Source organism: Haliotis cracherodii, unplaced genomic scaffold (genome assembly GCF_022045235.1).
Source record: "Haliotis cracherodii isolate W230 unplaced genomic scaffold, xgHalCrac1.p SCAF_15, whole genome shotgun sequence".
In the NCBI taxonomy this organism is placed as follows: domain Eukaryota; kingdom Metazoa; phylum Mollusca; class Gastropoda; order Lepetellida; family Haliotidae; genus Haliotis; species Haliotis cracherodii.
The window spans coordinates 11,077,446-11,084,397 of record NW_027266270.1 but is presented as its reverse complement, the minus strand read 5'-3'; the positions used below and the strand labels follow the sequence as shown (position 1 = coordinate 11,084,397).

The 6,952-nt window shown below is 38.4% G+C and overlaps 1 protein-coding gene across 2 annotated transcripts in view; it reads left to right on the top strand.

Moving 5' to 3' along the window:
- Positions 1-3,588: 3,588 nt before the first annotated feature.
- LOC139462276 (ligand of Numb protein X 2-like) overlaps positions 3,589-6,952 on the top strand; it is a 98,849-nt gene continuing 95,485 nt past the window's right edge. The window contains exon 1 of one of the 2 annotated variants that reach the window (XM_071243876.1): positions 3,589-3,640. The gene's annotated coding sequence lies outside the window, so the exon portion shown is untranslated. The remainder of the gene's footprint in view (positions 3,641-6,952) is intronic. The other variant, XM_071243877.1, reaches the window with a different exon arrangement.

Here is a 6,952-nt window from a genome sequence, read left to right as displayed (position 1 = left end):
GCACAAAAACAGATTGAGGGTGTACACTTTTCGGCATTATAAATTCGTTGTGGCTCACGCTTCGCTCAATATTTGTTTGCTAACCTAATATGACACCGTATACGTCAACTGAAGACACCATAACTAATATTATACTTCCATTTTCACTCGTACTTCACTGATTCCAACTATCATGGAATGCTAGATGCCAGATCCCATCTGTCCCTCTGAGCAATACTGGCTATGTTGTAACAGGGGTATGGTATTAATGGAATTATCAAACAATAATTATCATTTGTGTATAATTCTAAGAATAATTCCCCCTATTACATCAGGAAATACATCCCTGCCACCTCCACAATATATCTGCATCGAATTGATGAGGGTATTGGATAAAAGAAGTGACGTTTTCCCACCTCGCTTATGCGCATTTGCATGAGTGCGTTTGAGGACGCCTGTTTAAAAATCTAAAGATGTTATAGTGTTAATACAGCCTTCAGGATATTTGAGGCTTAACTCCAATATGAAGCCAACGCGGCCCAAATATTATTCAAAACGGCCTTTATCCCACGCATCTCGCGCATGTCTGTTATTTGCAATAACGTACCGGTATGGTGTCGTGTTCTCAAACAGTCGAACCCATGGGCATGAACTAGGCAATCAGAATGAAGCAACAATGATAAGTCCCTGAGTGAAATGAAAATATTCCCCCATATCTATAGGACCCTTTCAGTAATATTCCACGTTTTGAATCCCAGGAAAAGAGCTGAAGATCCTGAACTGGTCAAAACGTTCTAAACCTAACAAACAAAACCAACAATTGTGAAACTGTTTTTAATTTATATTTCAACATAATCTCACTGTTTTTTTCAATACACTTCTCATATCGATAGTAAAGCTGTTTAATTCCAGTCAGGAAGAAGTTTTCTGAAGACATCCTGAAAGACCCATTCACGGCAGCTTTGAGGTCATCGTTGTCGTCACAGCGCTTTCCACGAAGGTGTTCTTTCAGTTTAGGAAACAGGTGGAAATCACTTAGTGCCAGATCTGGCGAGTATGAAGGGTGGGGAATCCACATTGTCGCTCAGTAGCCTTTGCAAGTCGAGAGAAGAAGCATTGTCATGAAATTGTAGAATTCCAGCAGCCAGCATTCCTTGTATCTTCTCTTTGATAGAATCTCTCAGACGATGAAGCAAATCAGCATAGTAGGCACCGGTTATCGTCTTTTGACTTTATATTAGTAATCAACAAGGATCACACCCTTTGCATCCCAGAATACAGTGGCCATAACGTTCTTCACTGATCTTGTCAACTTGAATTTCTTTTGTGCCGGGGAAGTGGAATGGTGCCATTCCATGGACTGACGTTTTGATTCGGTATCATAGTGGTAGATCCATGTTTCAACACCCTTTACTAATCTCTTTTTGAATTTGACGAAATCCTCCTCAATTAGCTCTAAATTTTCTCTGGCAATGTCAGTTTTCCCCCCCTTAAGATCTGAATTTAGACACTTTGGCACCCATCGAGCAGATATCTTATTCATCTGTAAATGTTCATGAATATTAGTTTCAATGGATCCATGGCTTAGACGTGTGTGTTCCTCAAGTTCAGCAATGGTAATACGTCTTTCTGACAGTATAAGTTTTTTCTATCTGCTTGATTGAATCTTCATTGATGGAAGTTGAGGGACGTCCAGACCTAGGGTCATCATCAAGGCCCAACATTTAACAGTGGAATAGCTTGGGCACTTACCGTATTTCCTCTATTAGACGCCGGACCTCAAATAGAAACCGGGTCAATTGTTCAGTGCAAAAAATAGAAGCCGGGCCTCTAATAGACGCCGGGTCGATCAACTGATACAATTAATGATCCCACAAAATATTTCCATTTCGTGACGATTCGGGACATTCGTTGTCAGAGTGAAATGGGGGTGATAATAGAAGCCGGGCCTCTTATTGACGCCGAGTCAAAGGCTTGTCCGAAATAAATAGAAGCCCGGGCGTCTAATAGAGGAAATACGGTATCCCCATACACTTGTGACATGCGGTCATGAATTTCCTGGGGCGTACTTTTCTCTGAAGTCAAACACTTGATGACTATACGGTACACGTCCGTGTCATTTCCTGTGTCCATTTGGACCCCCATCACGTTAAACTGGCTGTAACTAATATACAAACGGCCTAAAAAGACCAAATACACTTGTATTGAACCACTCAAACAATGTACTACATTGTCTCGTTCACTTTGTTATGGTTGATGTTTGTTGTTTAACGCCGCACTCAGCAATATTCCAGCTGTATGACGGCGGTCTGTAAAGAATCGGGTCTGGAACAAACAACCCAGTGATTGATATCATGAGCATCGATACAGGCAATTGGGATACGACATGCATCAACCAAGTCTGCGAGCCTGACCTCCTGATCCCGTTAGTCGCCTGTTTCGACAAGCAAGGGCAAGGCCTATTCTACCCCGGATCTTCACGGGTCACTTTTTTATGGCCCATAGTTAGCCAGGCTTAGAATTGTTGGACCAGCACTCGTATTCTCTGTGGTGGAAGTATGATTGTGATGCTAGAAGTGGTGGAAGATTTTGAACACTGAAAATAATTTGTTTATTTTGCTAAAATTAGTTCTATACAGCTGACAAAAGGTATGCCCCTTTGATCTAGGATAGTGAGTGAGTTAGTTTTAAAGCCGCTTTTAACAGCATTCCAGTCATATCATGGCGTGTCAGCTTAATGTGGGAGGAAAGCCCGAAGTGATGCAGGTTTTAGACGTTTACCACTTCGGTGAAACCCAAGAGCACGGGCATGGTTCTAGGTGACAAACCTAGAAACATAATCGGGGCGAACCGGGATTCGAACCCACAATCATAGGTTCCTGGCGCACCCAAGGGACGCAACTTTGCACAGCTAATCGCGGCGCCTTAGACGACTGGGCCCCCCGTGCCCCCCTAGGATAGCGTGTTATGCATTTACTGTATTTTGCAAAATGATTTCACGAACTTATTTGGTTACACTGTGCATTTAATTTGTCATGGTTACTTATTTTTCATTAATAACAGGACTGATAAAAAGAAGAAATACTTGATAGTAAGTTATACATTTTTAAATTAAAGAGCACTGCTAAAATAACATTTCTCACTTCTCAACTAAATATTGATGGATGAAAAAAAGATTTACACTTTAATAAATCATACACATGCAGGAGCTAACCAAAGATAATTTAAAGTAATATATTATATTTGAAAAACACCCACAACAACTCAGTATAACAAATGTATCAATGTATCAATATATGTATACATCCATTTTGATTCAAAACAAACATATAGATTATACCAGAGACCATATCTCTATTATATATGGTCTCTAATTATACTAACACTATTTGCACAATATTTGCAGTGACGTCATTGACCTTCATGATGACGTCACGGGCACCTGTTCGACGTTTAATTGTATCCCGTTTTAGAATATATATACAGCATTAACATTTCTTAACAATTCTCGCAAACAGAACCATAAGACAAGAGAAATATTACAGAATTTGAAACAGAGCATAGTCGAGAAGCGCCGGAAATGACATCACGCGTTATTTCTTCCGTAGCGTCTGACAAGCGGTGTTGAATGGAATCGCTTCTCCTCTGTAGGATTAGCAAGGTGGGTTGAGATTAATTGTATATGTGAAAAATGGTTTATGTTGCGTTTCTCAGCATGCATATATACCAACATGGTCTCAGACCTGTTTAGATCTCCCTCAACACGACGCAACGATGATAAGCTGAGTGAAAGTCTCTTCTCTCATGTTGTCCCCCGATAGACAAGCAAGCATGTGCAATGGTTGACACATCGTGTGTTGACTGATGTCGATTTGTGAACGCATTTTCATGAATTAAAAAAAAGGAGGACACGGTTGTATTTTAGCATGGTCGTAAATTGGAGAACATATTTTAGGTGCATATTTTGCCAAGAAACACATTTTCGATATTCCCAGACCGTGGCCCAGTGAACCAAATGCTGTCTGTGTCGTGAGGGTCGCGAAGGGGGCGTGGCCAAACGTTGTTTTGATATTCAAGTATTTGAGATCGTAGTCAAATATGGCAACAAATCGGACGTAAAAATGAAGTATTATTATAATATTATATATTGTACAGATGTGTTTAAATGTATATAATTTATAGGCTTGTTTTGAATGTAAAGGGGTTTGAAATGAAGACATTTACTGGTTTTGTAAATTGTTCAGGTTTGTTTTTAATTTAAACTAAATGTGTAAATAATTTTGGTATTATTTATATGTTTGTTTTGAATCAAAATAGACAAAGAAATGAAGAGTTATTGTTGGTAAGAAATTGTACAGATATCGTTTGTGACTAAATAAATAATCTTTTTTTTAATTATAATTGATATGTTTGATTTGAATCTGTAAACCTGCAGTCACTATGTTGACATATTTGATGTGTGATTTTGTTTTTATGTCACACACGCAGCAGTAATATATCCTGTATCAGCGCTGGATGATTCCAGATTACCTGCCTCTCGAGGTCATTTTGAAGAAGACCTGAACATTTCTTGTCAAATATTACCATTCTCCAAATTCCTGTGATGGATGACAATGTTTTGGTCAGGTTTTCAGATCAGTTCACTGTCTTGGACTTTAAGCCACAGTGGGGCGGTCGGATAGCCTATTGGTTAAAGTGCTTGCTCGTCACGAGGAAGACCGGGGTTCGAATCCCGACATGGGTACAATGTGTGAAGCCCATTTCTGGTTTCCCCTTTCCGTGATATTGCTGGAATATTGCTGAAAGCGGGGTAAAACCATACTCACTCACTCACTCATTTAAGCCTCATCCAAACTGCCCTGCACTTTTTTTTATATTGGGTAATGATATAGAAGAATGTCCTATAAAGAATTGACAAAATCATATAAATGTCCAAATGACATTTGTCAAGAGAAAGATTACAAGTATTTTCATACAAGACTAGGCCTACTGTTGTAGCAGGGTGGAAAGAAATCTGTTATATATCTATAATAATTATGACATTTCATATTATTTATTGGCCACAAGCATGAATTTTTAAGAAAAAGTAGGAACCTGTATTCTCTGAGTTGCAATTTACTACACTCTGTCCCTGTGGGATTCAGGGTTAGAATACGTTCCCCAACCTGTGCTGGTTGTAAGAGGCGACCAACTGGATGAGGTCAGCCAGCTTGGTGACTTGGTTGATTGTTGTTCATAAGATCAAACACTGGAGTGAGTGAGTATTGTTTTACGCTGCTTTTAGCAATATTCCAGCAATATCACGGCGGGGGACACCAGAAATGGGCTTCACACATTGTACCCATGTCGGGAATCGAACCCGGGTCATCGGCATGACGAACAAACGCTTGAACCACTAGGCTACCCGACCGCCCCTCAAACACTAGAATGTCTGGTCCAGATATGATTATTTACTGGTTGCGTGTGGCATTATGCAAGAAATATACATACAAACAAACAACATTTCTTATCTAAGTAAACATGTAATGCTCGAATTAAATGAAATGAAGAATCAGATTGATGGAAAGGACAGTTATGATATATGTACTTGCCGAATATTTAGCTGAACACAGAACAGGGATATTTCTCTTTTGTAAAGTTTTCAATTTTGTGTTAAGCCAAGAATTCATTTGATTTTACAAATTCCACTTTTATCTCAACCGCCTGAGACATAATGTCTCAGATTTTACTGGTGTGAATATTACAAAAATAACAAGCAACGTCTACGTAATCCATGAAAGTTCTTGAATTAAATTTGTGTTTTGGGATTGAAAACACGTGGCCAATCCAGCCTGACACCACATGGTACCCAAACTAGCTCAACAACCAAGGGGTTAAACATTCAAGTCTTTATTCGAGAAATACTATAAGGCGCCAGGCCCATAGTACAGATAGTATAGCCAAGATATTGCTCTTGCTAAAATACCTTCACATGTCATATTTGAATTTTGATGCATTTGAGAAAACAATGATGATCTTGGAATATAGGATTTTGTAACCTCTGACCTACGCTAGTGTTGTGACCTTGCATAAGATTCATGGGTTATACACAAAGTCAGTATGTCAGATCCGCTTCTATACAGGCTTGTGTGGAGTGAAAGGAAATGTATTCTGTCATGTTGTCATTCACACAGATGTTTAACATTGACCCAGTTGAGTTGTGAATGAAACTGACATTCTCACCTGCGCGTGTGTGGCAGCTGTTCGTCAATGGCAACAGTCAGGTATTACATAGCTTCGGCTGTAACCTCGTAGAAATCAAGGTTTTCAGATTTTATCAAGCATGCTCGTGTTTAGGAGCCTTGAATTTTGTTGGGATTTTTTTTTTATGTGATGTTTGGGTTAAATGGGGCTCATCACTATTAAGGTATTTTAGATTTAAGATTTGAAATATTGTGTACCTTGTACCTTTTGAGTTTAAAGTTGCATGGATTTATTTTTTTCATTCAACCTTTTGAAATCCTGTTTGGTTTTAGTAAACTTTTTATTTACTTTTGAAAAAAAGTTTCTTTGAATTAAAACTTGAATATTAGTTTATCTAAATGTTTTGAATATTGAAATAAGTGAGTTTGGTATGAACATTTTGTTAAAAATAATTTTTATCATATACTAAAACACAATGAAACATATAATCAACTTTTGAAATTAGAAAAGATGACTATGTTGTGTTTGGTCCGCATCTTATGCCTAAATACACAGAATTTATTTGATATTTGTGGCCAGTTTGATTGAATATGCTTTATCAAAGTGTTTCAGTATACTATGTAGATTTATGTATCTCATTTGTTGTATTTCGGCATGTGTCGATCCTCAGTTAAGTTATCCAGGGTATTATATCTCCTTTCCATTGTGATAAGTACGCTGGGCACATTGGCCATCAAAGCTTTGTTTCAAGGTGACACATCTCAATATATTATTTCTTACTTACCGCAGC